This window comes from Vicugna pacos, chromosome 20, assembly GCF_048564905.1.
Source record: "Vicugna pacos chromosome 20, VicPac4, whole genome shotgun sequence".
NCBI classification, from domain to species: domain Eukaryota; kingdom Metazoa; phylum Chordata; class Mammalia; order Artiodactyla; family Camelidae; genus Vicugna; species Vicugna pacos.
The window spans coordinates 22,165,902-22,179,455 of record NC_133006.1 but is presented as its reverse complement, the minus strand read 5'-3'; the positions used below and the strand labels follow the sequence as shown (position 1 = coordinate 22,179,455).

Below are 13,554 nucleotides of genomic sequence, written 5' to 3'. Positions count from 1 at the left end.
TCAGGGTCCAGAAGCACTTCAAGGATTTACCTGTCAATACAGGGGGATCAGGAACTGTACAGCTCCAACCAGCCTCACTCTCACCAAAAGAGGACTCGCTAACCAGTAAGGGACACAGGCAAATTCCAAGGCTTTTCCTGACATGAAAATAAATAATGCAAAGAAGAAATAAAGAAATACTGACTAAAAAACCAAACACAAATAAAACGCTTGAGAAATTTGAGCTCAGAGGTCTATCACACAAGAGGGAGAATGCGGAGGAAGACCCAGTTAGTAAGAGACTTTCAGCCACATCAGCTGTGGGGGATAGGAGTGTCCTTAGTGAGATAACGGCTCCATAATTCTTTAGCATCTTTAGCTAATCACATCAGCGTAGTCTTCTGAGCAGGGTCTAGGTGCTTCCACTTTTGGTATCTGAAGCCCATGTCCACATCCTCCAAGGTCACCAGCTGCTGTAACAGTAGGTTTGTCCACTGTGGCCGGGGATCATCCCTCCACCTGCTCCGCCAAGGATAAGCAGGGTTGGAAACTTGAGAAGTGGGGGATGGACGGGCCTAAGAATAGGAAGTCGAGGGGAGGGTGGCAGGGCCCCGATGATCCCACGCACCAGGTGATGCACGGGCTCAGGACCCGCACCAACTCCCCTTGGGCGCTGACGCAATGGCGAGGTGAGGTCAGGGGAAGCATAGGGGAATAGAGTGCAGGTTGTCCGCCTTCCACCGCAGGATCTTGATGGACTCTGGTCTAAGGGCGAAACTGCCCCAGCAGCGGACCACGAGTCTGAAGGGGCCTCAGGCCCCGCCCCAGCCCACTTCCGGTCCTGTCTAGGCTCCACGGAGGACCCTGAGTCTTTGTGGGCGACTGCCCTGGGACGCCTGGGTACCGCTGGCTTGGGTTTTTACCGGAAACGTGCTGCCCCGGGTTAGGATGCGCAGGGGCGCAGCTGTGAGGTTTGGTCTAATCACTGTTCAGATTTTGTGAGTCATCTTTCAAAATACTTTTACCCATTTAATTTCCCATGGACATCTAAAAATAAAAAATAAAAAATAAAAAATAAAAAATAAATAGTACTCCTAATATACGGAAATAACTAGTAAACATTTAAATGAATTTTACTCCAATGATTTTCTACACAAAGTTTGATACTGTGTTTTTGTCATCTTCAATTTTCCCAATTAATTCTTTCACATAAGCATTCTCCTCCCCATCCCCCATACTGTGGTCTGCATTGTCAGAGTCCATTCATTGGATTATCATCATTTATTTACTCATCCTAAATTAAATCACCTGGATGGAGCCTATTGTGCCTGGGAATATCGGCCTTTCTTAGAATGGCAGCACTGAGCTGTGTCTTCGCCTGTCCTTGGGGAAGTGCTGAAGCTCATCATTGTGTTTTTTCCTCCAAAAAACTGTTGAGGATGGCGCTGGTTCATTACACAGCCGCTCCCTAATTATCGGAAGGAGGACTGCCTTCTGATCTTGCTATCAAGAAGACTTTAACTTTTCTAAAGCAATTTGTTAGTTTTTGACCTATAGACCTTTCGAGTTTTGAATTCAAGTGGACTTGGCTGCTAGAAAGCTTAAAGCAAATCTTTCCAGTCAAGGGTATACGACTTTAGTTTGTGTGTTTTTCTGTATTGCTGACCCCACTCCTGGCCCCTTCTCACTTTGCTCTTTGTTTTCCTTCCCTATACCCTATATTTCTTGTTTGTTTTAAATGTATTTTATCTTGTTCTTTGGTTTAGGCCATCTTAAATCCTTTTGCTCTTAAAAAAATAATCCTTTTGGACACAAGATTGTATATAAAGGAATAAATAAAATTGCTCAACTATTTCCTTACTTTGAAATAATCAGTCCTAATATTTAGCTATTTGAAATTTTGTCACAAACGAACTTTTTTTTTAATGAAGTATAGTTGATTTACAATGTTGTGTTAGTTTCTGTTGTATAGCATAGTGATTCAGTTATACATATATATTCTTTTTAAAATTCTTTTCCATTACAGTTTATTACAAGATATTGAATATAGTTCCCTGTGCTACACAGTAGGACCTTGTTGTTTATCTATTTTATATACAGAGTTTGTATCTGCTAATCCCAAACTCCTAATCTATCCCTCCCCACCCCTTTCCCCTTTGGTAACCATAAGTTTGTTTTCTATGTCTGTGAGTTTATTTCTGTTTTATAAATAAGTTCATTTATAGTATATTTTAAATTCCGCATATAAGTGATATCATATGATATTTGTCTTTCTCTGTCTGACTTACTTAATATGATAATCTCTAGGTCCATCCAGCATTTGCAGTACTACAAATGGCATTATTCCATTCTTTTTCATCACTGAGTAGTATTCCATTGTGTCTATATACCACATCTTCTTTATCCAGTCATCTGTCGATGGACATTTACAAATGAACATTTTTGACCATGAAGTATTTTTTCTATTTAGATTTTTCTGTAAGCCAAACTTCTAGAAAATACTGGATCAAGAGAAAGGATATTCAGTGAGTATTTCTTGATGCTTGTGGATGCTGTGGGGTTTAGAGAAGATACTGGGGTTAGAGTGGGGAGCAGATATCTAGCATTTATTGAGGGTTTACTCTGTGCCAAGTACTTGCTAAACTGCTCACATGAGTCCTGCTCTCAAAGTGCTCAGGCAAAATGTGCATTCTTATGAAAGTTAAATAACCATAAAAGACAGGGTCCAGTGAAAGAGTTCCTAGTAATGAGGGCTGTCACAGATCAAGGAAGGAAAACGTTGTGAGATGGAGGTAGTCTGCTGCCAAGGAAGCAGATATCCTTTCTGCACATCTGAGAGCAGAGAGGACTATTTGTAGTTGCTTATGCTTAATTCATTTTCAATTAATTAATGTTGTAAATTTGCAAACAAATTTTCTCAAGTTTTTCAGTTTAACTTGCATAACTTTGGTGTTCCATTTAGACATCTTGTAGTTTTTATATAAAAATAAGAGCAATAACTTGTTCCTTGATTAATGTTCAGTTAGCCCATGGGCTTGACATATTAAATTTGCTTGAACATTACTCATGCCATTTACAAAGTTAGTTAATTAAATTCTCTTAAATATTTAAACTACATTTACAAATTTAATATACTTGATTTTTTTCTAGCACTTCAGATTCCTCATAGGGCAGATTTACAAGTCAAACAAGAAAAAAAATCTTCCTAAGCATGTAAAGGACTCATAAACCTAATTATTCAAGCTTCTAAATGTGGTAAATCAAGTTATCTTCAAGATTTCAATACGTTTACAAATGTAATCAAATTATCTTATACCTTTCAGCTTCAAATCACAACTCTAAAATAAATGACACAAATCCATTTGAAATCACAAGATTAATCTGTCAGATTCTCTAATATGCCAAATTCTCTTAAAAATTATAGACACATTTAAAAACAAACACACAGAGACTATCTCAGCCTTCCCAAGTCTTTTCCCTAACATTTACAAGAAAGAAGTAGCATCATAGATTTGTTTTTATTTAGTCATTTCTATTTTCCATCCCAAGGTGGTAGAATAAAATACTTTCTGTTCATATTTTTCTTGCCACAGTTCTACAACCATCTTATTGATTTGCCCCTACAACTAGAGAAAAGTCAGATAAATTACCTTTTTAAATGTAAACTTAGATTTAAACAAAACCAGTACAGTATATATATTATTTTATCTATGTGAAGAAAAAATAATTATGATAGAGTGAATGATGCAACTATTATTTTTACTATCATGTTCTCCTTCTGTAGTATACTTTTTTCTTTTACCTATATATTTTTTTGCTTCATCTATAAAATGGGCATACTAATTTCTATCTTAGACAGCTGTACAGCCAAACAAGATGTCTGTCATAAGCATAATACCTCAACACATATTTATTTCTTCTTTTCTCCTTTCCTGTGTCACAACTTTTTCCCCCAAACTCAGATAAATGTTGATTCCAGGGCCTCTTCTTTTTCCAAATGTAAGGCAGGGCTGTGTGTTCATATCTGGAAGGCAGATTTGTAAAAAGGAAGAAAATGTCCTTCTCCACGGAGGCACCCCCTCCTTACTCTGATCCCTCCACCACCCACAGTGGGATTTTGAGATGATTTACTGCTTTTAAAAACAGAAATAGTGTGCATACATGTGTTTTGGAGTTAAAGGATATGTGGAGGATTCTAAGAAAAATAAACATTTTAAGAAGAAAATATAGTTAATTATCTGATCGATGATTTAAATCAACTCCGTTTAGAGCAATCTGGTTTCTCAGAGAAAAGAAAAATTAGCCAATCAATCAGTCAGTAATAATTTGTGATAGATTGATTACATTCATGATCCCAATTTTTGACCTCTGTCTATATCCACACCCTTTGCCCTGTATTTCTCAAAAAAGAAATAGAGCCTATTTCCCTACCCCTTACATCTAGACTTGGCCAGGTAACTGGCCATGGCAAATAGGATTTTAGCAGGCTTGAGGCCAGCAGAAGATTATACAAGTGCTTTTGTGTTTGCATTTTCTCTCTTACTCTTCTGCAATTGCTATAAGAACATGCCCAGTCTAGCTTGAGAACACGTCTGGGCTAGCTGGGGGGATGTGACAGAGACACAGGAGGAAGAGCCAGGTTGTCCCAGTAGATGTCATACCAGACCAGTCAACCCCTACCTAGACCTTTTGACTAACTAAAGATTCATGAGCAAGCTCAATCTAAGTCAGCAGAACTGCTCAGTTAACCACTGGTTGTAGGAAATAATCCATGACTATTGTTTTAAATCACTAAGGTTTGGAGTTATTATACAATGTTGGGCTGCACCTCCCAAGTCTCCAAGACTGAATTAAGAGCCCAGAGTCAGCAACAGAGACATCAGTGGTTTAACGGATGGGGGAGCTTCCATGTCTGAAATAAGGTCCTAGAGCAACACCCCACCATGTGCAGGGGATGGTGGGCAGGACATGGTGGCAGTCTTTGCTCCCAGGAATAGGGGGAAGTTAGCAGTTATAGGGGGAATTGATGTCAGGTTGACTCATTTGTTACCAGGGAAACCAGCAGAGGGGCACACCACTCACCACCCCTCTGATAAGAATAATCACTAGCTGGGGCCTGAGGCAAGTATGTAGGAAGGTCAGTCCTGTGAGTTGGGTGGCACTAGTGGAGCAGGGGATATACAGAGAGCCAGAGAACTGCCACCTTGAGTAGCCTGACCATACACGCAGTAGTAGTTAACAGATACAGAAATCGGTACTAGAAATGGGGTGCCACCTTAACAAAACCCTAAAATATTTGGCTTTGACTTTGGGTAAGGGTGGCAGGGGAGGCTGAAAAAGTTGGGAAAGTGTTAAAGAAGGGGAAATGGTGACTAGTGTATATAGTGGCAAACAGTTAACTGTCCTCTGTGACAGAAAATGTATCTAGTGAACTTGTAGACTTGAGCAAAGAAATTTCCAGGCAGAATGTTGAAAATGTCAGTTACCTGAAAACTGGGTTCCCTCTTGGTGGGAGATGATCCAAAAAACACAGCCAAGCCAAAGATCTAGAAAAGGAAGGATTTATTACTTGCAGCAAGTAAGGAGAACACTGGGGATCTTTCCCAAAGCAGTTGTCTTCCTGAATGGCAAAATTGGGGAAGTTTTAAGCGGAGAGTACATCATGAAGGGGTCTGGGCAGAGGAGAATTCAGTATAAAATTGGGGCAAAGGTCAAAAGAGTCCAGGCTCCAGTTGATTGGAGTCACAAAGATCAGAAAAGGTCAACATCATTCCTTGGGTTCCGGTTGATGCACTGGTTGAGTGCTCCAGGGGTTTGAATTCTGCAAAACAGCTCAAGAATGTGCTTCAGGCTAATCTTTACCATTGAAACAGAACTGGGAATCTTTACAACTGATTTATTATCTTTGTTATTGTTAGGTTATCTCTCTGGCCCAGTAATAGTGGTTTGTTTTTATCTTCTTTTGTTCCCTTAAAGTCATTCACCACTGAGACCTATTCTTCTGCAAGGGCAAGTATGGTGGCCAGGCTTAGATCACAAAGTGGCTTAGGCTTCTCTGACATTGAAAAAGTTATGTCTGGTTTTCTTCCTTTGGGGACCCCTCCTACCCCATCTGCTTACACTATCTGTGTTTGATAAAGGTTTAAAGAAACAGATGAGTTAATGGAAGAACTAGTTAAGTTGTAACCAGAATTTGGAGGAAATGTAAAGGGGAGCAGAATTTTCCGGATTGCAAAATAAAACTATTTCTCATTCCCAGCCTACTAGGTCAGTAAAAGATCATCAAAGTAAGAAATGGCCTCAAATGTGTGGCTGAAGACTGAAAAAAATCAAGGCAATGCCTAGTCCACCCTCTCAGTTGGACAAAAGGGCTTCTAGGAATTTTAAGGAATTACTCCCATAGCACCCTAGTCAACAGAGAAGCAAGTCCCAAGAGAATTTTGGGTGTGGCACTTGATGCATGAAGCGGTGTCCAATCAGATATACAGAATAATTCCAAAGATTTTAAGGGTATTGATACAGTAGGGAAGGGGGCAGGGCACAACCATTAAAGGAATGACACAGCAATTGAAGATTAGACTCTCAGTAGACCTTGAGGCCCAAGACAGCAGAAGATTTGACTTCCAGTAGACCTTGAGCTTCATTATACACTCAGTATAATATATTAGCATGGTGAATGATACACCCACAGGTGCCCAGACAGTATGGAGGCTAACTGTAAAAGGTCAAAAAGTGGGCAGTGACCAGGTTCCTGGGAATCCCAGCCCCTTCCCCAAAGTACTTGGAATAATCCTCCCACTTGTTAGCTTATCAAGTTACTTAGCCCATAAAAACTAACACCACCACACCCCGAGGGACTCTCGCTCTCCCTTGCCTTCTGAGATGACTCACACTCAGTCTAGTGGGTGTCTACTTTTACTTAAACCACCCCCTGACACCTCATGGCCTCTCTGGCCTTCTGAGACAGCCTGCATTCTATCTATGGAATGTGCATCTCTCTGAATAAATTTAGTTTTACTCAACTCTTGAATTTTTTCCTGTGTGAAGCCAAGGACCCTTACTTGGGGCGCATCCCAGGGACTCGCCCAAGACCTAGGACAAGGCCATCCTCTTACACCCCATTTTCCTGTATCAATATGGTACCCCCAAATCACTGCTAGTCTAGACTCACTGCAAAGGGCTGAGACTATTCAACTTGTACTGTGAAAGAAAATTCACATTTTGTGGCAAGACAAGAAAAATTTAAGCATGAGAAATTCTTCTCTGCCCTCTGGCTTCCTCTCTCTCTTCTACTGTGCATTGTGTATCTGCATTATGCATCGACCAAACCTCTCCCATCGGCAGGAATACCTACCAAGACTACTTAGTGTGGGGCCAACTGACGTTCTTCAGAGTCCCACGACCTTAATTCCTGGGCTCTCAGATGTCTGACATTCTTTGCTGGGCGTGTTTTCCCTAGCAAACTGATAGCCCCAGGTAATGCCTACCTTATCAGAGTCATAGAGCCCACCGCCCTTCACAGACCCTACACCACTTACCTCACCTACAATCAATCAGAGACTTGTGCACCTTGTGACCCCACCTTATGAAACACCCCAACAACTGGCCCTCAGTGCTCACACAGCACCTCTTGCCTGTGTGGCCCGCTGTTGCTTATAGCAGCAGAACTGCTTAACTTTTCCCCTGTTCTTCGCCTCGGGGCTCACACAGGCACCTCTCATCTGTGTGGCCCACTCTTGTCTATAGCAGCATACCCCTAATAAACAGCTTTTCTATTCTCATACTTTATCTGGTAAATTCTTTTACCAACCCATGCATTACCATCTCACCAACCAGGTCACCCTGTTGTGGCCCACAACACTTAGAAGATAATATTCCTTCTTGATCTTGTAAGGGGTCACATGACCACCAGGATGATATTTAGATCTGGATTATGTAAACTGTCAATAATACATCATTTGATGTACAGCCTCCTATCTCAAAAAACTTAGATAACCATGTCTTGATTTCTAATGGGTGGAACAGTTCTCAGAGCTTTCTAAGATGCTCTTCCTGGGTTATGATCCTCAAATTTGGCTCAAATAAAATTTTCCATTTCTTGCTTATATTGACTTACTGATTCTTTTGTGGACAGTAGAGAGGCCTCTGGGCTGCCTACTTTCCATCAGGAGAAAGCAAGCTGAGAAAAATTTTCAGCTACCATTAACGGGTTGTTTCTTCAGATGAAGCCAAAGAACGTGATGAGAAAGGAAAGATGCCTCAGACTAGGGTGAGCCAAAAGCCATGGAGAATAGTGGGTTGAGAAGCTGATTGGGGAGCAACTCTGTGGGAGCAGAACCAGGTCTAATCAGGGAGTATTCCCCATCCGCAGAGTAGGGGAACCTGGCTGGACTTGCCCAGCTGATTTCAGAAGTGTTCTGGACAGTGACTGCCATAGGTCTACTATTCTTCATAATTCTTTCTCAGGTGAGTGTCTATTGTGGTTATTCTGTCTCTGGCTCACCATTGTATTTTGGGGTGTGTTGGGTAAATAACTTACCTTTTTTAAATCATAGGTATTTCATTCGAAAGCCACAGTCAGACCTAATGTAGGTTACAAGATCCTGGACTTTGAGCCTAATGTCAGGATTGGATGAATCTTTTGGGGGTCCTAAAATGGGGATGAGCATGTTTTGCCTGGAGGGAGAACAGAAATAATTGTGGTTAGAGGACAGATTGGTAGATTGATTGCTTTGATAGCTCCAATTCTTCACCCTTCCCTATGTCTACACCCTTTGTCCTGTGAACTTGCAATTTCTTTCATAACAGGAGCAGAGTCTATTTCCTCACCCTCTTGAAGAGTCTGAGTTTAACCATGTGACTGGCTTTGGCCATTACAATAATGTTAGCTGACTTGATATAAGCAGAGGTTAGAAAAAGTATATGTTTCTGCTACTTCTCTTGCTTCTCTGTGATCGCCATGAGAACATGCCCAAAACATGCCCAGCTTCACCTGCTGGAGGGATGTGAATGACACATGGAGGAAAGCCGAGTTGTCCAGCAATTGGCATCTGAGGTCAGGGGTGAGGGAGCCAGGGTAGTCTTCAGGGACTAAGCCCTTAACTTGTGGGATGTGGTGCTGACTCCTAGATAAGTGTCAGAATTGACTTAAATTGTAGGACACTCAGCTTTATTGGAAAAGAGAAAAGAATGAGGTCAATAAGAAGCAGCTGTGGGCCCCCAACCACCTTCGTCTCATCCCACGGAGACAAGCCAGGCCAGTGGTAGCCGGGCCTGCTTTACAGTGTGCATTCCAGCTGGATCCCTCACCCTGCCTTTGTATGGAGCTGGCATGAGAAAGCAGCCTTCTCAATGAAGGAATACCTGGCTGCTTGGCACCATGCAGTCTGGATTTGGGGTGCCAGCCCATTATAGGAATTGTCTGAGGCTGCCAGTAACTGGACTTCTCAGGCCTGTGGAGATTACTGTATCCCCAGCTGGCCAAGGATTAGGGCACAGAATACTGGGAATAGTCCCCAGTCCCATGGTAAGCTGAGTTTGGGTGTGTCCCCCTCACCAGGAAAAGGAAGGGGGCACTATTCCTAGCCGCCCATTGTTCAGGCCACCCAAGGTCATGTGAGAACAATCTTGTCCCTTATACTACACAACACAACCGGGGAGATTCCCCCCATTCCTCTACCAGAATAGCATTTGGCTTTCAGCCTGCACTCAGCCCTTCTCACGTACAGCAGTGTTATTCAGGTTCCTGGAAATCTCATTCTTTTTCAGCAGACATGGAAACCCACATCCCTAAGCCCAGCCCAATGCCTCCCTTGCACTCTGATTCATAACATCCACAATTCAGAAATGCTGGACAAATTCACCCTGGTGTGGTCCTCCTGAGAATTACACAAGAAAATGTTCTCATTCCTGAAAAAGCCTAACCATCTGCTGGAAATGAACTGGAGAAGTTGCTCTCAGTAGGGTCAGAGATTAGATTAGAGAAGGGTCGGGTCAAAACACGAGAAGACTGGTGAGCCCAGCTTTTCTGCAGCCAATCATCACAAAAATGTGTGCCATGCACTTTGCAAAGTAGGTTCACTGCGAGATGCGATGCAGCAGACAACTTTGAAGAACTGTGTTCTTAGCCAAAGTTGGAAAAATTTGAGGTGTTGGGCACCAGGAATGATTCCAAGATTGCAAAGTAATAGTTGAGATAAATGGAGCTGAGAGGTATATTCATTTCCATGTTGATTTCAACAACAGATGCCCACTCAAATGTTATCCCCACCCCCACGTACACAAGCACACTCACATCCTCACAGGCATCCATTTAGTGCCTGCCTGGATCCATTGCCAAATCCCATACTTCAGGTGGAGGGAGGTTCTGTGGCTTTCGTTTCTCTAGCTATTGACTTTTCTCAGAAAAGTCCAGTTTCTGCCCACATTAGTCCATCACCTGATCTTCGTCATGTGAGGCTGCTCCTCTACTGGATCAATTTTCCATCGATCTGCTTCCAGGAACATGCTCAGTAGGCCAGATCACTGCTTTTCTTACTGTCTGGTGGGCTGAATCCCTTCTCTCCCCACATCTTTTATATCCCAGTAATTTGGTGTTCACCTTTTTAACATGTCCAGCAACCGATGACCACTTTCCATAAACTGGGTTTTGCTGATTTCCTGGTGCTTGACATTTAGATACCTCCAGCAATCTTTGGTAACTCCATTCTCTCTCTCTCTGTCTCTTTCTCACACACATACATCTGTTCTGTTTAGACAGAATTAAATCTGGATTTTTCTTTGGTTTGGGCATTTATATCTGCAGTGTGTAGGAGGAGGAGACAGTGGCTTTATTTATCTTAATTAACTAATGAAATAATTTTATTTTAATGCTATTCAGATGGTTAGGTCATAAAAACTTATTCAAACAACTTACTGAATGGTTTGGGCAAAGGAAGGATTTTCTCATTTGAATGGACAGTGATCTAAAATAAACTTTCTTTTGAGGAGGTAAAACAGCAAACACATGAAGGTAAACTGCGAGGTAGGGGTGGGGAGGGGCTAGGTACAAGGCAGGGCAGATATTTGTACTGACCCTGCACAACTGAGCATGACACCTGAACACGCTCCTTCCCATGGCTGCACTGCTCCAGCTCAGTGGCATCACAGACTGAGGACTCTAGACCTCTTTGGAGGAGACGCAGCTGCAATATCAGAAGAACCACAAATTCTGAGAAGACTTTCATTTAACTTCCTTAATACCTGCAGAATCCATCTGCTCCCTGCACCCCCACAGCCTCTGCTTTACTCCGTCCCTCCTAACTTCTCACAACTGCCGAATGTACATAGATTTCTGTTTTGGAAACTTCATCCTGGCAGAATAGAAGTGAAGTGGAAGGGGCCGTGCTAGACACAGGCCAAAACCTTTTGGGGGTTCCCCATGCCTTTCGGGTTAGCGGTCCAACGCCTTTCTCACAAGGGCAGAAGCCACGGCTGCTGCCACCGCCCGTCCGCTTCTCGGCCAGCCTCTCGCGGGGAGGAAGTGGGAGGTGCGCCCCGGAGGCCCCGCCCACGAGAGAGCACGCTTGCGCACTCGACGCAGCGACGGCCATCTTGGACTCGGGCAACCCGCCCACTTTCCGCGGACTTCAGAGGGGTCGCGCAGTTCCTTCCCGCGGGGGCAAGCTTCACCCCTTGGGGGCCCTGCGCTCAAAACCAACGGCCCCAGCCCCCACCCTTCCGTCCTCCACGTAAAACCGCGAGCCAGTATCCTGGTGGCAATTGCCAGCTCCCCACCCTTCCTACCTGGTGACTCTGGGCAGGTACCTCAGTTTCCTTATCTGTGAAGTGGGAATTTGAGGCGTCCCCTCCCCTCCCCCAGGTCACCAGGTAAAACATCTACTGATTGGGCATGTATGGTAAGTTCTCAGCATAAAGACCGGCACATGGTGTGTTCCATAAGTGTTATCTACGTGCTTTTCTTTCAGGAGGCCTGTAGCTACCACCCTTCAGCCACCGCGGCTGCAGCGCCCATCCCGCACTCCCGCCCACGACTGCGGTCTCTTCGAAGACCAAGTCAGGGGCCGGGGAATTGGCAAGATGCCCTCAGGGGAGTGAGAAAGAGTCTTTTAGGACTTGGATGTGACCACTTTGGAAGGGTGTCAGAAAACAGCAGACCAGGGTGCCCAGGACTGGAAAGACTTTGTAGATTTTGGAACATTAAACGCCCCCGTGCTTGTTATTTTTATCACCCCTGGCTGCGTCCCCATAGGGACTCCCATGCAGCACAAAACTCCTAGAATGAAAAACCCTGTGTGTGTGCTAGCTGTGGGGGACATCGGGAAGAGGGAGCCAGGACACTGTGTCCCAGGTAGAGCCAAGCATGGGGCAGAAGGGCTTTTAGGGCCCTGGAAGGGAGAGACATTCAGGCCAGGCCTTTGGGGGTTCCCAGGCAAGTGCAGCTGCTCCATCAGCTCTGCAGCCAGAGCCTAGCAGTTTAGGGACCCCTGACTTCCTGGAAACTTGCCTGGAACCCAGAGATGAGGGTCGTGCCTGGGAAAGGGGCTAGGGCCTTCTAGTGGGCTGGAGAAACACACTTAGCCCACTACAGGATTCTGGAGGCCCAAGATGAGACCTTATTCAGTAATAAACCAGGTGAAAGCCAGGCATGCCCAGCTTCCCCCAATCCAGCCTGATGGAGTGAAGGGTAGCAGAGGAGACAAAAATTACTAAGTGGGAATGGGGGGATTGCAGTTTATTTTCAGACACACTCAAAGGGTGGGAGGTGGTCAGCCGGCTCTGCCTGCATCCCCTCCCAGCTCTTGGCTTAATTAAGAACTCTCCCCTGACCTCCAAACCCCTAGGCTGTGCAAGATAGATGAGGCACTCCTACCCCACTCACAGGAGGGGCTTAGGTAGGTGTGGAGTGTAGAGACTCCACTAGGGGGGTAGAGTTCAAGTATTCACAGTTCTCCATCCATACCCCCAGATTACACTGTGCCCAGGCCATGAGGAAGGGTCCCAATCCTGGGGTTCATAGTGGTGTTAATAGCCCTTTTCTCACTCAGAAACCTCAGGATGAGCTCCCTACCCCTTTTCCCTGACAATAACAAACCACAGTCCTAAACCATAATGTCAGCACCCCACTCACCCAAGACCCCCACCTTCCTTATCTGGAGTGATGGGGTGGGGCGAGCTTCACTGGTAGTGAATGGAGCAGGAGCAAGTGGTAATAGGTGAGGGGAAGGGGGAAGAGGAGGATCTCAGAAGGCAGGCTTGGCAGGTGCTGATGAATAATTTCAGGCAGCTCTGGTCTGCACCCTGACTCCACTCATACCCTAGAATCCCTGAGAGTCCAACTGAAAGGCAATGGTGGGGGAGGAATGTGAGGGAGAGGAAGCTGGGCAGGACCTTGTCCCCACCAGTCCTGCCCTGGGGGACATGATGCTTAGGAAGTGCCAGGACTGGGTTCCAGGCCCAGTTCTCAAGCTCTTACCTTCCAGAATAGCTGAATCCTGGGGAGGGGGAGGGCTACTAACCCCCACACCCCAGACATCCTGGCCTTGGGCAGAGTGGTAGGAATGGGGCTGGGGTGGG

The 13,554-nt window shown here is 44.5% G+C and overlaps 1 long non-coding RNA gene across 2 annotated transcripts; it reads right to left on the bottom strand.

Annotated features, from left to right (window-relative positions):
• Nucleotides 1-218: 218 nt before the first annotated feature.
• LOC140687726 (uncharacterized) lies at nucleotides 219-11,213 on the bottom strand. 2 transcript variants are annotated; one of them, XR_012062222.1, is made up of 6 exons: nucleotides 11,054-11,213; nucleotides 8,519-8,655; nucleotides 5,466-5,525; nucleotides 3,878-4,003; nucleotides 2,268-2,480; nucleotides 219-1,026 (listed from the first exon to the last, which is right to left on the bottom strand). It is a non-coding gene; the product is annotated as an uncharacterized lncRNA (long non-coding RNA). The 2 variants fall into 2 exon arrangements; XR_012062223.1 differs by lacking the exon at nucleotides 11,054-11,213 and adding an exon at nucleotides 10,418-10,764.
• Nucleotides 11,214-13,554: the final 2,341 nt, after the last annotated feature.